General features: G+C 37.3%; 2 long non-coding RNA genes across 3 annotated transcripts in view; one reads left to right on the forward strand and one right to left on the reverse strand.

The window, feature by feature from the left end:
- Positions 1-20,330, forward strand: part of LOC135324853 (uncharacterized) — a 37,611-nt gene extending 17,281 nt beyond the window's left edge. Inside the window, exons 2-3 of the long non-coding RNA XR_010386093.1 lie at positions 8,000-8,069; positions 18,381-20,330. This is a non-coding gene — a long non-coding RNA (uncharacterized LOC135324853). The remainder of the gene's footprint in view (positions 1-7,999; positions 8,070-18,380) is intronic.
- LOC135324852 (uncharacterized) lies at positions 4,727-18,389 on the reverse strand. Of its 2 annotated transcripts, XR_010386092.1 has the most exons (4): positions 16,711-18,389; positions 12,038-12,148; positions 8,061-8,274; positions 4,727-7,228 (listed from the first exon to the last, which is right to left on the reverse strand). It is a non-coding gene; the product is annotated as an uncharacterized LOC135324852 (long non-coding RNA). The 2 variants fall into 2 exon arrangements; XR_010386091.1 differs by having other exon boundaries at positions 4,727-8,274.
- Positions 20,331-27,472: the final 7,142 nt, after the last annotated feature.

A 27,472-nucleotide genomic window follows, 5' to 3' on the forward strand; every position in this document is an offset into this window, starting at 1 on the left:
TTTTAATTGTTATTTTTACGGATGAGAGTAAAATATTGTTCTATTTGATCTCTGTCCCCTGGTGGGCTTTCTTTTTTTCTTTCTTTCCAACAGTGTGACAGTTTCCTCTTTAGACTTTTAATTATGTCTCCCAGGACCTCCTGTATTAGCAATAGCAGTGGCAGTATACCATTCTGAGAGTTAACCTAGCTAGTCACTCCCAGCCTATAGAAAGTTTTACAAAGATGATTGCATATTTTTAAATTCCAATATAGTTTGGAGATTTACTTGAATAACCAAATGGCTGAAATTCACCCAACTCAAGCAGAATGTCAAGACCATGTACACTGTTCTAGCGTTATTTTGGGGGACTGAATAAGCCCATGGGGCTGTGTTGTTGACCTGAGATGCACTGAGCAGTCTGGTTCAAGGACAAAACCAACACGCTGACTTTACTGAAACAAACTGTAAAGCTTAATTTCTGCTTTCTTTAATAATGACCTTCTTGAATATTCATTATCAGGTTTGTTCAGGCAACAGGAGTGCTAGGATGTATACATTACAATTCACAGTTTGGGAGACAGTCTGCCACAGCTACTGAGATACAAACTCTTTTATATCTTGAGTTTCACTGCTGTCTCCTGTTTACCAGGGCTGATATATTGCCTTGAACTTTACCTGGCATGTGGAGATACAATCGAATATGAAAAAACCACTGAAGCTGCCATTCTCATATCTGGCTACTGAAGAAACTCCCATACTTATGGTGTTTGTGTTGTCATGGTCTGGTCTGGCCCTGGGTCAGAGCTGAACAGGAATATTCAAACCAATTAATTCAAGACAAAACTGCTAATGGTACTGTCCTCATGAGGTGATTTGATCACAGCCCTCCCCTCTTTAAGCCTATGTAATAGCACTTGAATAGCTCTTGAGACTCAACAACTTTAGATCACTTTTCCTCCTCTTTAAGATTATTATAAACAATGCTGCCTGAACTCAGAGTTTGTTAACTGAACTGTATTATCCATTCACTCTTATCACTCCTTCTCTTTTATTGCATCTTTAGATGTCTTTCCATGCTACTGTAAGAAGAAAAAATCCAAGATGTGCATCTTCCTTCTTTTCATTCAGCAGTGCTTCCCAAAGACCTGCTTCTTCCTGCAGTCCAAACAAAAAATTTTCAAACATTTGTCTGCAATGCCACATGGCATATTTGTAAGAGAATAATAGCAAAGGTGGTGCTAGTTATGTCACAGGCACACACACATCCCAGAAATAAATATAGAATCTAATAGGATAACTTTCAGGAACCATGAGTAGCCCTTTTGTCTCGCTGTCAAAATGTGCTTCATATCTTTATTTCCTAGTTTCTCTTACCTTCACCTCATGATTAGCACATCATCTCCAATACAGAATAGATTGCAAGGAATTTGAGGCCTGTACTGTTTTTTCTACTCTGTTCTGGAAAAGTACACTGTACACATTTAAAAACACACAGTCTTGTTGAAGGTGCTTTTATTTATAAGTCACATCTGGAATGCTAAGTCTTTTTTTTAAAAAAAGGTTAAGTCTGAACAAACTGTGTGAAAACAAGGGGAGTCCAACCCAAGACGGTTCCTACACCCATGTATTTGCGGGAAAAGAGAAGACCCCCCTCTTCTGGCATGAGCTGGAGTAGCTCTCAGCAGGAGACTTGATAAAATATGTTCAAAATAATGTTTCAGTCACAAACCAGAATGCACCTGGGATTAGTATCTGTATAACAAAGGCCTCCTTCTCCATCATGTCCTCTACAGTTTTACAGCATTTCATCTTTCTCCATACTGTTACACACAAACCTTCCTCCTCCACGCCAGCTCTCTGAAGGTGTAGTAGTGTTCTAGCTTCTTTGCCAGAGAGCAAACACACAGTGTGTCACAGTCACACTGTGTTGCAGTTATTTTCTGGATCAGGACAAAATGTATCAAGAACTCTACTCCAAGCACAGACTGGACTGAGCACTGGTACTAAAAATACACCCTACAATCTTGATGACTATAGAAGGAAAAGTGTTTCTGACAGACCAATTCTCTGTGTTTTGGCCATATTATTTAGTGCATTCTTTGCCGAAGGTACCCAGCAATTCCAGCTGGTGAGAAAAAGCGCTAAAGGGATTCAAAAATCTTTCTGTCAATGGGGCATTTCAGTTGTTCTTGTAAATGGCTTGCTTTCTGATAAATAAGACACTAAGAATTCTGTCCCAGTCAGATTTCAAAATGGTAACCTGCACATGTATTTAACATTATCTCTTTTGCTGCCAGAAATAAAGAAGCATTAATAATGTTTTTCTTTTGTTTTTGAATTTTATATTACCTTTTGTTTTTATAAACCATGTACCTGTCATGTGTTAATGGAAGGTAGATGGAATTCTTTCCTATTAGATGATTCATGGATATTTCATCCTTTGCAAATGCAAAATAGACTAGCTTTCCATATGCTCGTATAGTTAAGAAATAAATAAAGCCTTGGTGGACATTCATGTTTCTCCTGTCTGGTAGTAAAAGAATCTGCTTTGATTTGGTTTTAAAAATTGAAGACATAAATGGAGAGAAATGTAATGCTATTCGGTACAAATCATCTGTAAGGTAGGATATTCCCTCCAAAATGGGAGGAATTTTAGAAAACAGGTCTGTATAGTGGTCCCATTTTGGCAATAGCCAAAATAATATATTTCTTTCCAGCACTTCGATAAGGAATAAAAACAAGCATGGTTACTCTGCAGTATTTGTTGGTAAGTGCTGGAAACAAAATGACAGCTATTATGCTAGATACTGAACTGGTATAGCATTTTATTGTAGCCAGAAAGAATAGAAAAGATCTCAAACAGTTTTTTGAATTTTTCTCTTGTATTTCAAGCATATTGCAGATCATTTTAATGTATTTTACACTTTCTAATTCCAAACTACTTTTTCAAAGCAAAGTAAAATGAAATCACAACAAGCTGTCATTTTACTTTTTAAAGTTTTTACTATTTTTTATTCCTGTTGTATCCAAATATTAGCTAATCTTTGCTACCTTTTTTCTGTGTGAACTTTGAGCAAAGGAAGTACCAAAAAAAATCATAAGCATAATCCTCTCTGTATTCATATAGTTCCTTGGATTTTTTTCACAACTTGCTCAGATTCTGCAGTACAGTTTTGCTTATGAGGTACTGCTTTTTAGATTTAATACTTAAAAGGGTTTCCAACCACTATTGCAAAACCACTATTGTTCTGGAGTTGTACCCATGCAGGAAGAGACTTTTCTTTGTTTCTGAATTCTTTTGCATTTGTGGAACTTCAGGGTATTTACGCAAATATATCCCAAATAATCTGTTTATGAACCAACTGAAAAGCTGAGATCAAATCTTCAGAACAGATATCAGGTACATCAACCTGTTTCTGCCTGGAGTCTCCAATTAGGAATTTATTTTATCTATAGCTTATCTTATTTATTTACAATGTATTTATATAAATATATTTAAATACATTTATAAAATATTTATAGCTTATTTTATCTATAACTTCATCTTTTCAGGTGTTTATATAAGAACATATTTTATTTCTGGTTGCAATATTTCATCAGCTGTTTATTAAAACTTTTTAAAGACATGAATGTATATTTAATATAATTTCTGATAACTTTTGGTTATTCAAGGCCATGTCACTTCTCCATTTCTCATGCAAATGTCACGCAGGAAGCTGTTGGTGAGCAACTGCCAATCCTGGAGGTACAGAGGAAGGGAAGAAGGTTTGTGATGTTGCTAGCAGAGCTCTAAGAGATCAGGATTCTTCTACACTCTATTTTACTGGTGCCTTTATGTGACTTTAAAGTAACTAACTTAGAAATACGTTTTTAAAGGTATTCTGGCATTTAACTTTCCACAATTTCAGTGGCTGTCCAACATCAAAATACTTTAAATTTTTTTCTCTGTACTGTTTGGTACCTTTAGCTTACCATTGGTAAATATCCTGCCCTGTCTGACAGGTGTGTTAAGAGACTATATGCTATATATGTGTTAGTATATTAAAATGTTAATATATACATTAGACTGTGTGATGCTCAATTATTACTGAAAGCAGTATTGATAGTAATTAAGCACACAGGTTCTCTCAAAACAATGACAATCAAATTCTCAACTCAAGACTCAAGACTGTTTTTATCCAAAGTCAATCTATTCAACAATATTCTTGGCACTGATTCCTAAAATAGGAACTTTTCGTGCAAAGTATGCTGGTTATGATATTTTCTGAAGATCTGACAGAACTTCAAACCTAAATTTCTGAATAACAGCATATACCATAACAAACTTGGTGATTTCATGGTACCATGCACAAATGCGGCTAAGGAGTTACCTCAGAAAGTAGCCTGAAAAGAGAAGTTTCCATTTCATGCAGTTTTATCAGTAGTGTAGAATGATGTTTAATTATATAAATAACCAAAGAGAAACCACTGTCTTTATTAAAAGGCCTTATTCTTCCCTTCCTCCCCAAACTTCCTCCCCATTTTGGAAGCAGCAGCAGCAGAATCATCCTGTAGGTAAAACATTGACTTGGAGAAGAAGGATTCTCACTAAGAAACAGAGAAGTAAATACCACATTGCTATTGCAACTTCAGATTACACAGAACTTCCTGTTGTTTAACTGTTTAAAATGTTTTCTCTACATTATTGTTACATGCAAATAAATTCACATCTGATGAAATATTTATTTCAACAAACAAAATATGTACAAATAAAAACAAATGTCAAAAACTGACACATCAGTGCAAATATTTCTTCACACATACATCCTGTTTTACAGGCTGGCAGACTAAAAAGCATTTTGAATTGAAGCTATGTACAATACCTCTAAATGTAGTGACCATACAAAGGCATTCTATCAATGTAATGTCCTTTAAGAAATAGTTCATGACCTTTGAGGGCTGATACTTTGAAAAGTCAGTATCACCACTCATGCTGTAGGTTTCCAGAGAAGCAATTACTACAAACAGATGGAAAAGTTAAGTTATCTCACAACAGCTGTAAACCCTCCATCTCAGCAGGTACAGACTACATGGATAAGATCAGCAAAAATACATTTGAGATCTAAATACTCTGATTATGCAGTTAATTCTCTGTCCTTCATTTGATCTTATTGTTTAACCATGAAAAAATGCTTTTGCAATACTAATATACAAAAATATTAGAGGACCTAATATGCAAAACACAGAGAATAATAAACCTTCAAGTAGCCATGTTGCAGCTCTTCAGTGTGCCTAGGACTGTCCACATTTTTGATCTAACTTGTCCTCCTTCTTGCTGCAGCTAATTGATACCAGTAAATTATTACATCCCTTGTCCCCTCACTTACAGTGATTGTAAGCGACTTACATTGTTACAGCTGTTACTTATTGAAGGAAAAATAGTCATTCCTATGTAAAGCAACCTTATATAGATATTATGCATTCAGGCAAGAGTTTTTGTTAGAAATAAAGCTATTTCAGTTAAAGAGGTTTCTCCAAATGCAGTAGGTTCTATCGAGAAATTTTTCAAATTTAAGGCCTATTCTAGGCCTATTCTATTTTGGAATAGTGCTAGTGCTAAGGAAGGCAGGAGAAATAACTGAGAAACATTTCCCTTTCCAGTAAGTCTAATGCTCTAGCTCTTAGTAAGGCTCCTTATTTCTAGTCAAGCAAAAAGAACCAGCGGGAGTGATGGGAGAGAAGTATAGTGCCTGGGAACATCAGGATGAACTGTGTGTCTTTTGGTTGTTTTTTAGTAAAATAAGGAGTGGAACTTCTGGGAAGATAAAGGTAGGAGCGCCTTTCTTTCCACAAGCAGGCACTTTGTTGAAAATACTCACATATTCCTCTCTTCACCTTGAAAGAAAGTTATCCACATCAAAAGAGCACTTTACAGAGTTTAGCAAATTGTCTCCTTCTTAGGACATACAGCAAAGCCGGAGCTAAATCCTCCCAAGAATAATGGTTACCTCTCAAGCTGGTCCAGTCACTAGCCTCTTTTATGAAGGAAACTTGAGTGATACATGTTTTCTTCTGAGAAAGCAGTATTGTTCCCCTAAGCAAAGACATAACTGCTGTAGGAAGGAAAGTCTCCTTTCAGGTATTCAGGAAAAAAAAAACATTATTTTGTTTTCCAAAATCCTATGTGCTAGTACCACAGCAGTAGTTAAAAGACCACATTCAGGATCAGAATCCTGTTGGCCTGATACCACAAATAGCATTATTTCTGAGTTGGGAAGTTTATACTGGACAGTAAATAAAAACCACAAGGAAATGAACCTATACTTTTTTCTTATCACCTGTTAGAATGATTCTCACCAAAGTCAGCAGTAATCAATGCCTGTTTGCAGAACAGATGAATTGAAAACTGGGGCAAATAAGACTTCAGTGAATCAGTTTTAATCATACTTTGATATGTGTTATTACTGCATTAGAAGTAGTGAGACATAGGAATTAAAGTTTATGTATAAAGTCAAATACTTAGATTATTAGGCCATGTTTTCAGTTCTACTATTAACTTTTCAGTCTAAAATAAAAATGTTAGTCATAGTGTAACTTTTTTTCTGTCATTTTATGGTATATGTGTTTCTGTTTACTTCTGCAGAAAACATAACCTGAGACTAACTTTGTAGTAATAGCATTACATTCTTTACTCAACATGCAAGTAAGGATTATATCTTCTTTTTAATACTAATGATTATGCTTACTGCTTGAGTACTGAAAATTTATGGTGTCACTTAGTGGTGTGCAGAATATGGGGCATGACAGTATCTTCACACCAAGAAATTTGCAGTCAGAAAAAAAAAGAAGTATTTTAACTATTGACAGAACTGGTAGAACTCCATACAGCTAAACTTGTCAGAAATTTAGAAGTTGACAGTGTTTTGTATGTTTTTATTTTTTCTAAACTTGTATCGTGTAGACTATTTTCACTATATTGCCTCAGAATGGACTTTTTTTCTTGTTAACAAATACAATTATCCTATTCTTAAGAATTAGACCAAGAAAAATCATATTGGACCATAAAAAAATCTGATAACTTTTTCTGAGAAACCCTAGTCTCCTATGCATGGGTGATCTAATATTTGACAGGAAACTGACTTTTGTTTCAGAATTAGCTTTTATCATCAAAATGGCATCTAGGCTGAACCAGCAAGACTCTGTGAAGGGCTCTGTCATGCCTTGACAAAATTCCTGAAGAAGGAATGGATGCTGATGGAGAGCAGAACTGGAAAGTAGAAAGAAAGAACAAGTGAGAAAAGTGGCTGGTGTGGGATAACTGGAAATAGTGGATGAGGCCAGGCCTGGAGGAATCCTCTATACTACTTCTTCATCCTGTTCCCACTTCTAGGTTATATAAATACAGGGTTTACATTAGCAACAGCCTGCTTTATTGCACAACTGCATTTGGTTCCCTGACTGTTACCAGTATTGTTCACTGAATGAATCAAGGTCTTGGAGAAAAAAATAACTCATTAACCTGGAATTAAGTTTACATATTGACACTGATGCTGTTGGATACTGAATTAAAGTTGCAGACGGAATGTTCTCCTTTGTTCATAATTTCTAAGTATTTAACTTTGCAGACTATGCTATTTTAGTGTGTGTTATCTTCTGGAACTGTACGTTTTGGAAACATGAGTTGGGTCATCATCAGTCTTTGGCCCATTAGATGCACAGCACAGACCTGACACTGGAACTAACAAACAGGTTGAAATGTTCCAGGATTAGTCTGTTGTTCTCCACATGGAACAACATTTTAAAGGGGTGCAGTGCCTTTCTCGCTAACAGGTTTCATGCTATTTACAGGTGATAGAGCAATGCAGAGACAAAGGGCTCTGAAATCCTGTCCCTTTTGTGCGCAGCAACCCTTCTGCTCTATAATCTACTACATCTTGCTTTCTTTGGCCTTCATCTAATCCTTCTGCTCATTCTGAATTCCAGGTTTTTGCATCCCCCTTTTAAACATCCCTCTAAACTCCTTTCTCTTTGTCTCTAGACTCTCACCCTCTCATCTGCCATCTACCTAGCTGCACACTCAGAAAGTAACTCCTACCCACCTGTGACTGGTAAGTGTTCTTCCAAAGCCTGCGTCCTCCTATTCAAACCTGTCTCTCTTCGGCTGGTTTTCTAACTTGTGTAAAGTTGTCTGCTTTTCATCTCCTTGTAGTGGTTTCCATTTTGACCACATCTTTCTCTTCATCTGGTCAGTTCAGGGAGTAGCATCTGACAGCATGGGACAGAGTATGCAGCACTCAGCTTCAGTTCTTGGCTCTAGAAATGCAAGTGGAGAAGTGCTGTTTGGCTTAGACTAGAATATACTCATATTTGAGATACGCTTTAGGTTATATAACCGTCTTCTTTAAGATGTCTCCACTGAGCACATACCAACAGTGTCTGTTTCTGAGAGCTTATTAATTGCCCCTGTTGGGGTGAGTTTTCAAAGAGACAGCATAAAGAAAAAGGCATTGATTACTGCTTGCAAAAAACATCAGATCCCTACTCCAACCCTTAAGTGACTAGGGCTCCTCAGCAGAGCAGTTATAAACATTAAGGAGGGACAAAACGGTACTTTTTATTCTTTTTTTTTTGGGGGGGGGGGACATTAGGTCTTACCAGAAAACAAGTCTGATAATGAATGTGAGCTTGAATGGTTAAAACATTCTTACAGAATTCTTATATTAATATAATCGTATTAATATAATTAGAATTCTTATAGTAGTAATTATTGGGCAAATTTAAATACAGGATTAAACTTCCCATATAAGAATGGAGATCTTAGCCTCACATGAGATCCAGATGTCTGACAAGGGTCATGTCACAACATGTCAGTCTTTGCATGACAGAAAATCAAGACCCTGTTTAATATGACAAGAAGGAGAAAGTAATTTCCACTTCCTTGATATTTTGGTACTTAAAATTTTCCAGAGAAAAGCATGGGGGTATTTGCTAGAACAAAATGAACTTTAGAAAGAAGGAGATTGTTTCTTTAGGATTAATTTTGAATTCAAGGATTTAAACATGAATGTTACTTCCTCCTAGAAGAAAGTCAATTTGCAGCTCCATGCAGAAACAGAACAGACCCCTGTCTTGCTGCATAGTGACAGGAGAGCTCTAAAGCCTTGTTGCCATTCCTGTATTTGGAAAAAGGAGTTGCTCTTCATGGTACTCTGCCTAGAATGAGTCTGAGCATACTCCCTTTCCTGAGTCCACCTCCCAGCATCGCACATGCAGGCACTCAGCCACCTGCTAGCTGCTGCTGTTCACTTATGCTTTATTAAGACTGTGTTCTTTTGACAACTGAAAATTTACTATCTCAGCACAAAATAAATAGGAAAGTGTTCAAAACCAGAGAGTTTTATTGTGCTAAATTACTAAAATGTATGATACAATCAATACTGTATCATTTTGATTGTGGATTTAAAAAACAAAGATCTAGTTTGGGATATTTTCTACCATTGGTGGCAGAGCTGAATACTTTCATGCTGCATATGTTGACAAGGGGACAGTGTGAGAAATCCTGCAAAAACTGGGTGCAGTAAGCCACAATGTACCACATAACCCTGGTTGTTTGATCTTTGTTTAACTGAAACTTCTGAATTTGACCAAACTTTGGTTAAAGTCCCTCCACAGTTTCCACCACATAATAATCCCTGCTTTTTCCAAATAGATTTCATTTTTGGCTTACTCAAACCTTTTAAAAAAAAGGTTGTAATATGTGCATGTGTGTTTTTGGCCTGATAATGAACTCTTGCCTTTGCAGTGTGGTCTGGAGTGTGTTTCCCTTTGCTTTGGCTTATTGTGTACTGTGTAAACAAACACATTTTTGTTCTTATAAACAAAATAGTTCTGAGAGCTGTTATATTCTCACCTTAATGATTGACCTTTGTCTTTCTGAGGCTTGGATGCATTGTCATCTTATTTGTAATGACAGGCTACTTTCAGTATCAAATTAGAAGGGGGAAAGAAACAACTTTAACTGCAGTCCGTAAGTACTGTGGAAAGCCACTCTGAGTACAGAGTGCATGTAGATAGATGTGCTCAGACCACAGTGGGAGAAGCCTTGCACAATTGTTTAGGAAGCACACAGCTCTCATGGCATCTAGAGACAATATGAGGAGCTGGAAGTAGTTAGCAAAGGGAAAGGGAAAACATACTAACAAAGAACGGCATTTTATTTCCAGCACTGATCCAACAAAGTGCCATGGACTTGCTTTTTGAATACCTCTCTACAGCACTTAACTTTCTTTGATTTCAATCTCTCTCTCCCTTTTCCTTGGAAAATGGAATGAATTTTTATGTAAAATAAATGGATGATTGATACACATTTTATATTTACTACAGAGGCACAAACTACAAAGCATACTTTAAACAAAGGCAGATACCACTGTCCAGGCGCTGAGAGGGCCAGGAGCTCCCATTGCCGGTGTCGGGGGGCTCCCAGTGGGCCAGGCTCGGCCTCACCACCCCGAGGGAGCAGGGCACCGGGGGCAGCTGGGGCAGCCCCAGCACTGGGCACTGGACACCGCTGCAGGGACGAGGCCAGGCCGGGCAGGCAACATGGGTCCGGTTCAGGGATCCGGTGGGGACTGATGGCCCCACACTGGGCTGAAACGGGGACCTGGGGCTGAGCAGGGTTCGGAAGGTCCCAGGTAGGGACGGGGAGGGCTGGGGATGCTGCAAAGCCCTGACAAAATGTGTGACAGTGAAGGTTTTTGTTTAGTTGTTTTGAGGTGAAAAGAAACATATGAAATTGGGAGGGGGGGGGGCAGGGAATCCCTTCAACAGCATCAGTTTCAACTACCTGTCTTGTAATAACTGGGTTTCAGTCAATTAATGCAATAAAACTAAATGCAGCATCAAGTGGATTTCAAAAACACAGATAGAATCATTACTCAGATAATTATTTTACTCATTTAGAGAGTCATTTTGACCTCAAAAACAGGAGTGCATAAATAGGTCTCCTGTATGAAGAGATCAGACAATAATACAATAAGCATTGTGTCAAATCTAATTATGTACCAAGTTTTGTAATTATAGATTAGTCTTTCGGCACTGTGGGTCGCAGTTCATAATCATTGTTATATTGTGGCTGTGGAAAATTCCTATGCAAGTGGCAGACAAATATATCAAATCATAACAATGATGTCTAGACACCTTCAGTGTATATTCTTTACAAGAGCACACTGAAATAAAAACGTTCAAGTTCTAAATTTATAAATCTGTAGTCATACAAAGAGACACTCTATCAATATACAAATTTGTGTTATTTCTTTCTAATACGAGAATATCTTTGTTTTCTTCTACTTAGCTCCATTAGGACACTGAAGCTGTATTTTAATTTAGCCAGAGAGACCTGTCTTTATTTAGCTCTTTTAACTCTAAACTACTAATGCACTGTTATTTCCTGGGGTTTTTTCACCCTCTAACTTCATACTCAGTACAGTAAGATCAGTGCCCACTCTAGACTATGTAGTCTATACTAGTTGCAGCAAATGAGCTGCAACATGTCTCATGCATGACTGATGCATTTGGAGAGTCCTCTGTCACTTTGTCTATTTCTACTTGAGAGAATATTGCTTTATCTGTTACTTGGTTGTTTGCACAACAAAAGCCTACTATTCACTCACCGTTTTGATCACATCCATATTCATGTTTATTAAACTTCTACATTGCTTCAAACTTTGCGTTGAAATTACCTATTTCATTATGATGTCACATTTTCGGATCTTGATTAACATCCTGTAGTGAATCACACGATGCACTTGTTGAAGGTGTACATCACAGCCTTGTTTGTCTGATAGACAGCTGGAATACTTCTGGAGCCCATAAGGACTGAGCTTCATGGAACACCAACCCTGAGCAACATTACTGTTTCCAGACTTTGCCTAAACGTGGGGATGATCTAATTTTATTTATTCATATACTTGTCCTCTCTTAGCTATGCTTAAACAATTTAGCATACTGGTGCCCACTTAGGACTCTGCAGCTAGTACCAAGATACACAACACAGGTGTTCCTTCAAAAAACACATTACCAAGAACACGTCAAGGGCAACTTCTGTTCTGTACACTGTTTCAGAAGGAATATAGATTCTTGGCCTCTGTCTTGAAGGTACTGATGACTTCGTAACCAATGTCCCTGATATCTAAAAGAGAAGTTGAAGACTGTGGTTAATAATTGTACTCTTCTGACACAGAAGGATCCTGAGGGTAGCTACAAGGGTAGCTTTTGCATGAGATCAGACTTTCTTAGGAGCTTGTTTGAGACTGAGCAATGAAATTCTCGAGGCACAAGATCACACGGCTACTTTCTGCCCCAGGCATAATGCCTATTTCTTTGGCTTTGTCTGCAGCATGTCTACCTTTGAAAACAATAAATAAAAATCACCCACCAAACTACAAAACCAAGAGATGCCAAGGCATACAGAGTAAGAGTGTGACACATGATACCTGTGCTTGGTGATTATTAGCATGGCATATGAATATACCTGGAATAAAATAGAATTCTGTCCCGTTACATTCCAAGACAGAATTTCTGTTCCATTTCTTGTGGTGAAACAGGCTCTGCTTTTTACATACAAGAGAAAAGTCATGAGACAGCACAAAATGTTCTCAGTTAAGAAAGTGGGTTCCAAAGTATATAAAGGCTGATGATTCGGTTATACACTAGGTGGCTTTAGATCAGTCTCAGATGATTTATCCTGTCCACCAAAACGAGACATTTATTATTTGGGCCACACTGGCTTTCATTTTAAATCAAGATAGGTGACTGTTTTTCTTCAGGGACTGGGTGGTAAAAAATAGCTAATGTGGCTTGTCTGCAGCTGCCTTATGCTGTTTCCCTCGTGCTTCCCAGAAGAGAGCCCTGTTGTCTAAAAACGCATGTGCCGAGATCTTGCAGAAAATCTAGAATGATAAACTTCTAGCCTTTTTTTGGTTTCAGATGGTATTATTTTGATCAGTTGGGATGCCCATTTGCAACAGTATCTCTAACAGGAAAAGACTTACTTGTTCAAGACTGGGCACTTTGGTAAAGTGCTTTGCTGAATCAGTGCATGGAAGAAGAGGGAAACAGAGCTTAACTTGTGTCTGTCACCAAATGCAGCGAGCCTCAAGGCCTAACTGTTATATGCTCAGATAGACACATAGCAATGTCCCAGGTTCCATCTGAACAGATTCAGATTTGTAACTGATTTAATACATTGACAATCTATTCAATTACTGTATCTATAGGGAGACATGGAAGACATCTGAGACTCGCTTGTTACAGCAAAGGACAAACATAAAATACATTTAAAACAGTGCAGAAGAAGCAGGCTATATGCCAGTGTAAGAAAAATAATATTGGATGTAGAACTGATTTATATGTACATAAATAAAATACAGGCATCAGGACTGAAATCTGCTGCTGTAAAATGCTATGTATCAATGCCTGGCATGGAACAAGTACAGCTGTGGCACATGATTGGACTCTGTGCCTTGGCATGCCGATCTAGGGTGTTGCTATGGAGAGTCATTGTCCACTGGGAGATGGAAAGTATTTAATCTTTTTTTTAAATAGTACATAAGCAACAGGCTATGCAAATACAGCTTTTACAGTGTTTTGTTTGGAGATAAATTCCAAATGCAGATGTCAAAGGTAGGAGAACTTACTGGATTGGTATCACTACAGATACAATACTTGGAATTATTTCTTACAAAACACATAGACTAACAAGTTTTTATCACTTCCTTTGCAGTGATATGTGTTTTATAAGTAGAAAGCATGTCAGACAGACACATGCAAAATCTGTTCTGGAAGCTATATTACATATGGCACACAGATTCCTGTGGGATGTTATCTTTGCCTTCAATATTGTAATTTACTTCCATGCTAATACATTACATTTAAAACTTCAAACAATTTCTTACTATTAAAATATTCTATTAATGAGACTTGGAGTAGACTAAAGTCTGTTGCATCCCTATGATTTCATAGTCAAACCATGAAGGAGGAAACAAAATCCTGTACAATAATCTCAAGCTCTGTAATATTCTGAGCTGAGAGAGAAAACAACGAAACTTATGATATCCAAATTCAGAGAACAAAATATGCAACCATACAGTATCCTACATGGTTAAATGAGAAAACTCTCAGTACAGCTCCAAGAATTCTTTGATGCAGAATAAATTCTCTTTCAAACACATTGAAAGTGAAGAATTATCAGTGTTCAAACCTGCTGTACCCTTGTTACCTCTAGCAGCTGCAGATGTTGGACTTAATTACTATTTGAACTATCTGTTCAAATTTCATGTTCTAAACAATCATAATGCAGTGCTTACAGTTTATATCTTTAAAAGATTTTTGACTTAAATCATGGTTCTTTCTTCTCAGTTTGCAATAATGTCCAAGCTCAGTATTTCTGCAAGGAAAATACAATTTAGGAAATAATTCAGCAAATACATAAATACATCTTTGTGCAAAAGAAAAAAATATTTTCAGTGGAAAATGCTGATTCTAGTGGTATACCTCTGTGAATCCTTTAAAATAATATCCAACTTTTAGTTGGATAGTCTAAAAAAGTACATTCCTTTTAATCACCATATAGTAGCATATTTTAATGACTTTATGCACTCTTCAGTCATCCCATATTTTCTCATCCCAGGTTCTTTATCTTCAACTCACAAAAATTTGCATACTACCTTTCCTTTCCATTATCAATCCATTCCCAGCATGGAATGTAACCATGATCCAAATGACAACTGTTGCATAAGCAGAACTTGGCCTCAGTGGTGTGTTTTACCTGGACTTTAAACTCCGTTAGTGTGTGGAAGAACAATCTTTTTAAGCTGTTGTTATTATTGCAAAACATTAAAAAATCACAGAGTTATGAGGGATCTCTAAGCTTATTCTCCCACCTCACATGCTGATCTCAGAAAAGCTAAAGAAGGGTAGTGATGTGTTTGAAAAGCATTTTTGTTGTGCTGTCCTTGTCCCTTGAACTAGAAAAGAAACTGTTTATTTAAAATAACCAGAAAGGAATTTTTATTTAGGACAACTGATCTGATGCTGGCTTGTAGACCTGCTATTTGGCCATGCTTTATGATGCCATCATGCTGGTTATGTATTACACATTGGCAGGATTTTGTAGTAAGGAGCAGATTATTGCTCAAATTGGCATTACTTATCCTGCATTTTACAGTAGCATCCAAATAACTCCATTGGGAATCAGTTGTGCTAAGCTTATAACGAAAAGACATTAATCCTTGCCATAGACTCTTCCTCTGTCTGTCTTTGCTTTCTTTCACTACCTGTTTACATCATGAACCTGTAAACCAAAGGAGAAAAAAGACTGGCATGATGAGACCAGCACTGGACTTTGCATTTGTACCCAGTTCCATTCTTTGCTGAGGTTAGCTGGTACATATCAAACAATAGACCCTAGACATCACTGTAAGGCCAGTTTGTATTATAAGATACAGGTTGGCTGCCCACTTTTACAAAGCCTAGTGAGCTGAAGGTCTCATATTAGACTGAATGACTACATAAACTGCAGCAGAAATAGAGCTCTAAACTTCTATTTAAACTAAAAAGTCACTACCTCTTTTTATTGTATTACGACCAGCAAAAGTTTCTGTGTGAGTCTGTAGCTCTCTATAACCAGATGTCCGCTGGATGTGATCTGCCTCAAGTTAGCTGCTAGCTTGAAAGGCTAATTAGTGTTTCCATTTCTGTAGTAAGTATGCCACTGCTGATTGTTTTAATGGAAAGATCATGGCACTACCCTTTTTTTCTATGCAAAATGACCGCCAGATATCAGGGAAAGAGACAATACAACAATGAAGTATTCTAAAAATTGTTGTAGTTTACAAAAATTAATTGAAACTCTTCACCTCATGAATTTCATCCCTACTGGAAAAGCAGAAACATGCGTGCATTCTACTGGGGGACCAGAATCCACAGTTGTCTTTGGAAAACCAGTTGCAGCTGTTGTGTCTTTTGGTGCCAAATAGTAGCTGACCCTCAAAACTTTTGATAAATTCTACAGTTCTGGTACTGTTCTGCAATCATATATGATATATAGGATGTATTAAAAAATTTCATTGAAAGTTTAAAGTATATAGAGTACAAGAAGCAATACCAAATTATACAAATCACAAAAATGCTGGTACTGACTGACTGGAAAATGAGTTCATTGTGGGAAGGAAGGCAGTGATATACAATTGGGAATTCTGTAAGGCAGCACTGATATAATGTGCAACAGAAGGCATATTACTTGGTTACAGGTAAAAAACATGAAGAGAATGCTACTAAAAAGCATCTATTATTTGGTCAACCTTCTTTAGAATGAAAGTGTGTCTTTAAAACTAGTCCATTCTTACACAATGAAGATTTTGCTTTGACCCACACATGCCATTTTGGAAGCTTATTGCTTCATTTCTAGGTGGATGAAGTGATCATTAATTTCATTCTAATAACTAAAATATTGAATAACCCTTGGACAGTAAAACATTTCCACTCTATATAGCATTTTGTGTACAAAAAATTGCATAAGAATTAAAGGAAAGAACTTGGCTTTGATCTCTGTGACAGCTGGATTCCAACCACATTAAAATTAGAAAAGGATTTTTTTTAGTGGAGGGAGGAAGAAAACTGTAGGAAAATAAGATTATTTTAGCCAAGGAAATACCTGTGTAATGCCTAGAAAGACAGGAAAAGATACTGTACCTTTTGTTAATTTCACTGGGCTGTAGCATCTAATTCTCTCTCTTCTTGGAATCCTCCAATTGGATGGAGGATGGATCCAATCCTCGCTGGATGCGACATCCAGCACCAGATGATTGGTTCCTCAAGTCTGGTATCCAGCTGGTGCTGAGCTGCAAAAACACAGAACAAAGCCTGGTTCGGCGCAAAATAGCTGATGGTCAACAACTTCCTATTGGGCATCTATTCAATTGTGGAACAGAGAACTTCTAGGACAACTAGTTCTGATCCACATACAATTTGATTGCCTTAGAGTTAATAGGCAATACTAAAAAGGTTTTTAGTCCTCATAAATTTACCTTGATTTTAACAAAGTTTTGCCACAATATTTGACTCTGTAACCTTGTGTAACAGGGAGGTCTACCATTATCACGCTGTATGAAGTGGTATTTCCTTCTTTCAGTTGATATAACTTTTGCTGCTATTAAATTGTTCTTAATGACACAAACACAAAATCAGAACCATCATGCTGGATCTGATCCAATATACTGTCTCTAACATCTGATATTGCAAATAGTGGAACAGAGAATTTTCTTCAAATTCCGATAGTTACAGGCTGTGAAGAAAAAGGGTATTCTGTTCAGTCCAAATTTTTTGTTAACTTCATCTATCATGATCTCTTAATTCTCTTTATTCATATAAATCACCCATCTCTTTCAAGTCATACTAAGCTGCTTTAGCAACTTTCTATGGGAGTAATTTCCACAGTCTAATTATTTGTTGTATAAATAAATCTCTTAATTCATTTTGAATTTGCCAGCTTTAAACATTCTTAATTTCCCACCATTGTTTTCAGTTACTTGATTGGAAAATGGGAATCTATTTCTCCAGACCATTCAGGAGTTTGTATATTTTTATCAAAGTATCGATGTAAGATTTATACTGAGATTTAGGGCATAGTCCTCTACTATATTGCATTAGTAAGGTCACTTCTGACTCCGTTCTGTGAGTACAAAAATTTTCCGTAATAGAAAAGCAATTTAAACATGTTTGTGAATACCAAAAAATTAGGCCAGTGATGTACTGTCGTACATCCATGGCTGTCTCTGACTCAGTTACAAATAAAATATATATATATATACACACATATATGTAATAGTTGAAAATATTTTGTCATTAATCCTCAAAAGATTAAACTAATTACAATGCAAATTATAATTAATTTCATTCAAATTTCCTGGGAAGAAATAAAAATGTGTATTTTGTAGGCCATAGGCAGGATATTGATTTTTAAGATGCCTGGTTGGCTTATTTCTACAGATTTGTGCTGAAGCAAGAGGCAGGCCACTCTTATTCACTACTGTGTCAAAGGTGGGAATAAAATATGAATCCCTGACATGAATTGTCTTTAAGTCAGGAGGGTCCCAAACTTCGCTGCTTTCATCAGGAGGTTGGACTGAACCCAACCTGAACTATCCTGTGATCCACTGGCAACACGACTGACACCATCAGACTCTGTTGAGCTTACATGCCTCCATTTTAACTCTTTAATTGCATTTGGCAATGTTGCTGTGTTTCAGGGTGTGGTTTGGGGACCATGGCCAGAAGAAATAAAACTCCAAGGTCCCTGGCCAAAGGAGGTGGGGAAGGGAGCTCCACTTTGACTTTGGATGTGTTAAGCGCTCTTTTTCCAGATGGAGCGGTGAAGAAGTTGGCTGGAAAACCACTGACCTGTTCCTTCTGTCCGAGGAGTGCCTTCACCTGACACAGCAGTCACAGCTCTCTGTGTCAGCCCCTTAGGGGCCCAGCTGCCCTCAGAAAGGGGGAAAGGATATTAAACAGCTGAGAAAAGTCTCCTTCCTCCTCACTTAACCCTGCCTGAGATTGCTGCCTGAAGCTGCCTTTAACCACGGTTTGTGCTGAATTGTGCTCGGAAGGACAGAGACGCCGGCAGCACAACTTGCAGTCAGAATCCTGGTTCAGCTGCAAACTGGGCCACACCGCAGCTGCAGACCTTGCCGGTTTTGTGTGTCAGAAGCCCTCTATTATTATTTCTAGTGCGGTGGATGTGCTGCACTAAAGCATGCATCAGGCAAAAAATTTATCTCTTTTAAATCTTCTGTCCACTGACTCACCTGTCACTCACCTGTCCATAAGTGCCAGGGAAGGAAACTGAGACAGGGAATTGGGAATGGCCATGGAGGAATTTCTGCGGAGCTGGACTGGGCAGCACTGGCTGGCTGCACTCAGTTGCCACTTCTAAAGTCCATGGATATCCCTTGAAAAATCCAGAAGTTATTGTACATTTGAGCAACACTGACTTACCACTAAAAATCTGCACTGCCGTGGGACAAAATGTAAATATTTCTATGTATTTGAAGCATACAGATCTTCTGAGTATCATGATGTCAGCTGTACCTCACGGTATAGCAGCTTGGCAAAGTCTGTGACACATATCCATACGATACAGCTTCTGTACTAGAGATTCTGAGTCAGGATCACAGCCTGTGTCTTCAGCTGTGAAAAGCACTTCATTTCCCATCTACTCAGCAAGTGTTTCCAGTGACATGTGCTAGAAGATACTACAAGCGGGCTTTTCTCATGCCTCAGCGGCAAGGTTTACATGAATTGATACAGTTTTATCATGTTTTTGTCCTGTCAGAATGCAGGGCGAAATTATAAAAGCCTCCCCCTCTCCCTGCGTGCACGTACAAATTGGCCCGATGCAGTGGGATCTACAGAGGCAGCCGAGCTGGATGACTCTTGGTGTGAAAGCCTGTCTGCTGGCTGGCCGCTGTCTATGAAAGCAGGGGCCTTTGAGGTGTCTGTGAGCCAGCCTTAGTGTCATCCCCCAAGATGTGCTGCCATGCTCACCTCCATAAAGGGCAGGGAAAGTTGTGTATCATACAAAGATGATGGAGGGAATTTCTTTTATTTGTACTACTTGGCTAATGTAATATTTTTGTGGGATTGTTTTACCTCCAATTGATTATATTCATTTCCTTTGGGCTTTATGCCAGTTTTAAAGGCAGATTATAAAATGCATACTTTTTTGGTTCATGTATCCAGGCAAATTAATAAATAGACAAAACTGCTGCTTTAAGTCTGACAACCCACCCTGGTTAAAGGATTGGAACTTGAGGCAATTCATGCTGTTCCTGCCCACCCCATTACTATGCATCCCAACTGGGGAGGTTGCTTTTAAGAAATGATAGTCAAAGTGGCTTCCTACTTAAAGGAAATGGTACATGCAATAATTAGACAAATGAGAAAGACCATAGGCAGTCCTGCACAAGTGGCAGATTCACAAAGATAACCTGATGGTCTCTTAACAGTCATCACTTGAAGGAAAAAAGATCTCAGTATGGTTTTGTGTCTGCATTCCTTGTTAGGGAAAAGTGAAACAAGGTTTCTAAACACATAATATTTCCTGTGCCTATGTCAGAGTTTATATGATATGTGCAATGATTTTACAGTAAAATAAAGTGAAAGATACATTATGAAAAAACAGCATTCGTTTTAGTGAGACTATATCTTTCATATTTTTGCTTTTAAAACTTGAAGCAAGCAATACACATATTTGGCTAGCCCTAATTTTGCAGTAAATTAAATGATCAGACAGAGAAAATAAAAAAAAATGGTCATGTCCCTTGTTTTGCCTCCTTATTTAAAAGCATAGCTATCTTTTTGCTTTATTTATGTATTTGCATGTGGGGCTTTCAGGCTTATTTTCATCTGGAATTTTGTTCCGCTCCCAATGCATTTAAAATGGAGAAGATGAGAAACTGAAATGTAGAAGTTTTTTGATGATACTACTTAATCTTAAATGCTCTAGAAATTTTTTTGATTTCTCATCAGCGCTCTTCTTTTTGTGTAAAAGTAATTTGATACAATCTGTGGCTATATAAGATTTTTCTATGATTACCAGCCAACTTGCTGATCATAATATGAATATTCTAGCCAAAGTTTGACTCTGATACCAGGAAAGAAGGAGATGTTTTGGTGCATATTGGATAAAGAAAATCTTGTAAACCATGTTCCTTAGAAAATCAGCTTGCCATCTTTGGAAACAGAAATATGGATAATTAGTAGAAAAACACAAAAGACATTTCTAGTGAAACACAACACTGCAGGCTTTGTGCAGCAATTTTTAAAATCCAGAGGGCTTTTCCATGTTGGTGGCAGCATAGCTCTAATGGTCTTACAATAACACTAAGTGTAGTTAAAAGACATTTGAGACAGTGCAGCCAACTGAATTTCAATATTCCCCACCTCTCGCAGATCTCAGAGGAGTCAGAAATTCAAAATTCCACCCATCCTTTGCTGGTTATCAGGAAATCAGGAATCTTGCTCCTTGTAATAGAGCAGTCAAAGGAACTCTCTGCCAGGGACCCTTGCAGAGTTTCCTTTCATGAAAAAAAGACAGAGGAAACATAGCACATTATGAAGATTTCAAGAGCCACAGAAGTCGTAAGGCTTTCACAAAGTGCTCTTCTGCACTGAGAGTCTGCAGTTCGGTTCTTCTTCCAGTTCTTCTAATTTTCAGCTAAATTTAAACTGTTAGAAGCACTAATGTTAGATGTAAACAAACACATTTATTTGTATCTTGATGTTCTTGTTCAATATTTATTCAGTGAAAATTTAACTTTTGTCAGAACTTCAGGATTTTCCCCACAGTATTAAATATTTGGGAGATGCTGCATACACAATAAAGGAATATACTCTATATCTTCTGCACTTATGCACAAGATGGCTTATAACACATAAATGCATGAGCTTACATTTGACAGTGCATTTCATGTGGAAAAATTTGCAATGAAATATGTACATTTCTCTGATAAAATCAAAAGTATTCACATTTTGACAAAAATTAAATCATCCAGCAGCGCTTATTGGTATGCTGTATTTTGTACATATGAATAGGTCACTGTCTTCAAAGTTACTGTTAATGCATGAAAAATTTAACATATGCATGAGTTTGTATAGGATCCTGGCCTTAAGTAACCATTAAAAATGTACTGCGCTTTATTACTATGGCAGTGTCTTCTGGATAGAGTTTAAGGACGTTTCTTTTGCAGTGTGGAGAATTCTCTCTACCTGCCTCTTATCCTTTATTAGTTTCATGGTTATTTGGAAGACAGTCTGTAATGCAGTCAATCTTTTAATTTTCATGAAAATTAAAATCACTTACAAAGAAGTGAGATATACTATAAAATAAAAATGTAAAAAGTAAAATAATATACTCAATCCTTTATTTCCAAAATCCCCTATTGCATATTTTATGTGGTGGCTATTGAACCATTCATATTGAATTCATTCAAAAATTCCATTATCTTCAATGAAATTGTTCCTTCAGAAGATCTTAAGATGTGTCCCATTGAATTCAGGTGATTTTTTGCTAGAAAACTATTTTAAATGCCAAATTCTTAAGTTTAGATATACCTAATGTTTTCTACACATTAAGCTTTTAGAATCTGTGCACCTGGAACCTGAGACAGCAAAAACAGAGGTGTGGCAGAGAAAAGGATGCAAATCACTTCTTACAGTGGTTTACAGCTGAACTTATTTGCCCATAAAGATCATTCTATCCTGACACACATGTGATTTAACCAGGATGGAGAGTCTTTGCTGATATTTTCTGTAGTAAGAAAGAATTCCAGTGTCACAGGCAGCTTAGGTGCTATGGTGGATCTCTGAAAAAGGAAATTAAGGACTGCTAGCCCTGTAAAGTGAGAGAGCTTGAGGGCTGCTGAACCAACTCCCACACCATTTTAAGAGACTACACTACAGACCCAAATTAGACAAGAACTCCTTCCGGTCTAATTTGCATCTAGCTGACTGGCCTTAATTTAGCTGTCATTCCTTTCCATCTATTCTTTGTAACGCTTTGGAATGCAGGTTAGACAGTGGAGACCTTGTGCCACCTTTCCCAACAACACATTCATCTTCCATTGACTTCAGTGGGAAAGGACGGGGGCCAGCTTTTTTAATAATGAGGTTGTAAACAGTGCTCATCACCCTGTTTTTCTTTTCATTGAATTCTGCACAGGTTAACTGACACAGTGCTGTGATTCCTAATGCTGGAAGAAAATAAAGCATTCAAGGGCAGATACTGCCTGCCTAACTCTTACAAATCTTCCAACTGGGCCAAACTCTGCTTTTGGTACAACCCTAGTTAAGGGATTGCTTTCAATTTGTGCAGGTGTATTAGAGACAGGAATTTGTCCCACTGAGTTTACCCTGTAGGCTGATGTGACAGCCCACTGAGATTAGTAAAGACAGCAGAATTTGGCTCACAAGGGAAAAGCCCGCTGGATTTACAGTCCCACTGAGATAAGTAAGATCCTTTTCTTAGCAGAGTGCATGGAATGCATAACTGCGCTACAAAAAGGGTGTTAGGCATCTTATCATTTCTGTTTTTCTGTACTCTACACATAAAATGCAATCAAAATCCTGTGTTAGGTAGAAAATGAAATGAGTGCCAGTAAAAATAAGTTTGTTCTAAAACAGCAACCCTCCCAAATATTGTGCCGTTTATGACTATCCTGAGAGTGTATCTAGCCACTGTTTAGATTGTCTCTCATCTCTCAGAGCAAAATGCATTCCATGGGAAGCTGAATGATGAAATTCTGGTTACAACATAATTTTCCAGCTGTTCAAAAAAGGCATATAATGGTATATATTTCACAACTGCTGAAAAGCAGTAAAATTAACTGATGAACAGTAATATCCATCTGGGCCCAATCCCGCAAAGTGTGAAGTGTCCTGGATTTCTGCATTACCACTGAGCCAGTGGGCATCTGGGGGTCCTAAGCATTTTGTGGTGGGAATAAGAGGAGGGAAGAAGGTCTTTCGGCACCTCTCAGAATAGGGCCAACAGCCAATAACATCAGACTGATCCTATTGTCATTAAACTAAGTCCAGGATACATCAGTATGGAACATGGTGCCAACGGAAAATTGCTGTGCACTGGATGATTTGTGTCTGTTTCTCTAACACTAGCTTTGGAGGTCTCTTGGATCAACATCAAGACAGAGTATGAAAAAGGCTTGTTTTTGCTGTCCCAGTGGAAAAGAATCATCTGTGTGAACTCCCTTTACAATGGTAGAAAACATCTAAAAATATTTTATTTACGGAATATTTATGCTATCTTTCTAAAAAGAAATAAGGATTATCTTAATCTTCACATCACTTCTTATTTTAGAGCCAAAAAAGATTGTCTGCATCAGAATGAGAACATATCTGGTATTTTTCATCTGTCTAATAGACTGAAATTTTGCCTTTTCTTTCAATGCCCCAAAGGAGCAATATCACAGCCAAACACATTTTCTGAGCAACTTCTTTACTTTCACGTGGAGCCAGTGTATCATCACCCTTCAACAGCAGTCTTCCATAGGCCTTACACTAAGAAAGTTCCTTTCTTCAGGAGACTTGTCAATCACATCTTGTGCCAAAGCCAATTGGTTTCCCCATTCAAGAGCTTCCTGTCTCACATAATCTCCTTGCTCCAATAGTTTTTTACCTGAGCAACACAATAAAAAGGTATGAGTTGTTTTATTTAATGATTAAACTCCTTCTCTCTCCCCATTCCAGGTCAAGAACATGTCATAATTTGATATAGAATAGAAAGAAACAAGAGTTTCAGTAGGCTTTCTACTTGACTTTTTCCTAAGAAACTTAATTTCTTCAAGTGCCAAACTCCTTTAAAAGATTTAAGCATAAGAGAACAGTGGCTAAGATCTTATCTTGCTGCTCTGATAAATTTGGTATCAATTAGAGAAAACTGCAGGACATTCTAAAAATTTCTCCAAAATCTGAGAATATTCTCATTAACATCCAATTTTTTTAAAAAAGAAAAAAACCTACTTAACTGAGAAGATGAATGTTCACCCAAAGTCTGAGCCTGCTTCCACAAAATTTAGTCTCATGAGTGATCTTTGATGCCAGTAAGACTACTAATGTGAAAAAGGATTACTGCTGTCAATAAAGCTTGTGGAGTCAGACCCTAACGCTCCACTAACAACTTTATCATTAACATTCTTATTATTTGCTAACAAAATAATTTGTTACAGTGCCATTCAGGTTGATGCCATATTCCAGGTCCTTCTGCTCCCTGTATCCATTTGGGATCTAAGACTTTAAAATCATGAACCCAAAGGCAAAAACTAAACACAGAAATGCAATTACTCTTTTGCCATCCAAAACCTGTATCACTGAAAATGGCTGTACCTTATAAACCATGAACTTTAGAAAGCTAGTAAATGCATAGATAAAAAAAAATCTGTAGCATTAACCTGATTCGGCAGAGATGTAATGAGTAACCAGTCAGATAAAAAACTGAACTCACAGTAAGGGAACATAAATGCAAAGGTATTACCCAGGCAGCCAGATGTCTATATACTACTATGTTTCCGGAGACAGGAGTACTTGTGACAGTTTGTTCATTTAATGACTTCCAAAATGAACATTTCAGTATTTGCTTAAAGCCTTCTTTATTTTGTAGCTTGTAACAACCTTTTTAAAGAACTCTTGGGAACTTCCTCTAAACCTTGTCAGTTCTTTCAAGGAAAAATGAAGAAACAAGCACCTGTCATAAAGACATCCACTGACAGAAACCTACCCTGTCCAGCCCGGCTGTGATGTTTTTTCACTAACATTCAGAACTTCTCTCTTTCTGTGACTATTGCTGTGCTAGATCTCCAAGTACTGGACACATCCTTTGACAGAATATGCAGAGCTGATTAGAGGTAAAGGAAGAAAAGTAGCTCTCTCAGTCATGGGTCTGATTCTCTCTCATTCTTTTGTCTTTAAATTAAGTTTCTGGAAATAGTGATTGTGCAGAAAGATTTTAAACATGGTTCCAGAGACTAATGGAAGACATCTACCTGCACTGGCAGAGAGCTTGAGCCGGTATCACTGCAGCGTGAATTGCTCTGTTCATGTTCATAGTCCCTACCATATGGTACCTGAATTGGCACTTCAGATATCAACATTAACAGTTCAACTATTCAAAACTTTTAAGAACATCAGGATAGTCTCATCTCAGGAAGTATGATAATAATATATCAGCTATGGAGAGATCTTAACAGGACTTGTGTCGGAAAAGTAGGGGTCCACTTTTCTTGGTGATGAGTGCAATTTGCCAAGTTTTGGGAAAAACTTCTTAAACAATCACTATTCCAGTCTGATGCAACGTAGCTACTAAACAAACAAGTTACGGTAATTGACATGAAAATACTAAATTGTATTCACTCACTTGATAATATATTTTAACTCATTCTTCAAAAAGTAGATATGTTAACCACTACTGTGGTCATAATCTTTATAGTATGTTAGTCACCCATTTACTTATTTCAGATGTGCCTTGCCAATATTAGAATTTTTTGCCCCAAATATCACTGTTATTATTGCCCATTCAGTCAACAATAGGAGCAGAGAGTTAAACAAATTTCTACTGACTATTAGGGTTTTAATCCATTATAAGGTAGTCCACAGAAGAAATGTTAAACTCCACAATGCTTATAATACCACAATCTAGTTACAGCCTGTTCTACCCTAATACTCCTCCTCATCTGTGTTGGTAAAGCCAGACACACGACACAAGTAATAGAAGATCGGGAAGAAAATTCTAGTGTCAGTGGATCTGAGAGGAATCCGCCACTGCTGAGATGCAGAACCCTCTTTGCTTTCTTTTTGCTATCCACACTTATCAAGCAGATGAAGTAATTTCAAGTAATTCTTTAAAGCCTACAAACATAAGGGGTAAGATGTAGCTACAGAAATGACCTTATCGCACTATCTGACCTCCCTTTTGATTTGAAGAGTTCACAGTCCCTAAAAAAAGAGGTCATTCAGCCTCCCTAGGCTCATTAGAAGACCTCCTTAGATCAGAGACTGCTGGTCCTCCTGACTAGTGCCAAATTATGTGTGATGGTTTTCATGATATACTCAACTGTCTGCTAGAGACTGAGCTGAGACCACTGAACTAATTTCATGTAGGAGTTCAGGTTTAAGTCATTTTTAAACAACATTAACATATTTCATATATTTTCTCTCCAGGAAAAAAAGCCCTTGAGAGGCCAAAGCAGAATAGTTTCTATAACATAAGGTAATCTTAAATATGATAGATGTAGGATCTGCCTATGACTTGCTGTCAATTACAGAATTTATCCCATATTAGATGAAACAAGTTTAATAAACCACTTAAGTGTTATAAGGTATGCTTCCTACCAGTATGAATTATGTATCTATCTGCAGCCAAATGTACATGTTCTATCATTCTGAATATTAAATACAAAAACTATGTTTAAATAATGTGAAGGGCCTGATTTAAAGCAACAAAAACCAATAAATTCAAAGTTTATGCTGACAGTCTATCCTTAGCTCACACAAATTGTTTCAAACAGGTATAATGGCATGAATTACACTCTTCTTACATTTATGTTTCTACTTCCACATTTGAATTTCCTGAGTTTTGTCAGCCTAAGTCTCTCCATGAGTGTTTTTAAATACAGTTCTACAATTTATTAGCATTGTTTTTATTCTTTACAGCACATGTATAATTTATAGAAAATTAAAAAATGTATATTGTTTGTCTGAGAGAATGGAATTGTTCCTCTGGAACTGTTTTAGCTCCTCTGTTTAATACACAATCAAAATGTTTAATAAGACATTTAAGGAGAGTCTTAACAATATGGATAATTGCAAAGTGTAGGTCTACAGTGTTGATGTTTCAAGCTCTGACTGAGTTTTAACTACTTTGCTGAGTTTCCCTCATTTTATATGG

The sequence above is a fragment of the Dromaius novaehollandiae genome, chromosome Z, assembly GCF_036370855.1.
Source record: "Dromaius novaehollandiae isolate bDroNov1 chromosome Z, bDroNov1.hap1, whole genome shotgun sequence".
NCBI lineage: Eukaryota > Metazoa > Chordata > Aves > Casuariiformes > Dromaiidae > Dromaius > Dromaius novaehollandiae.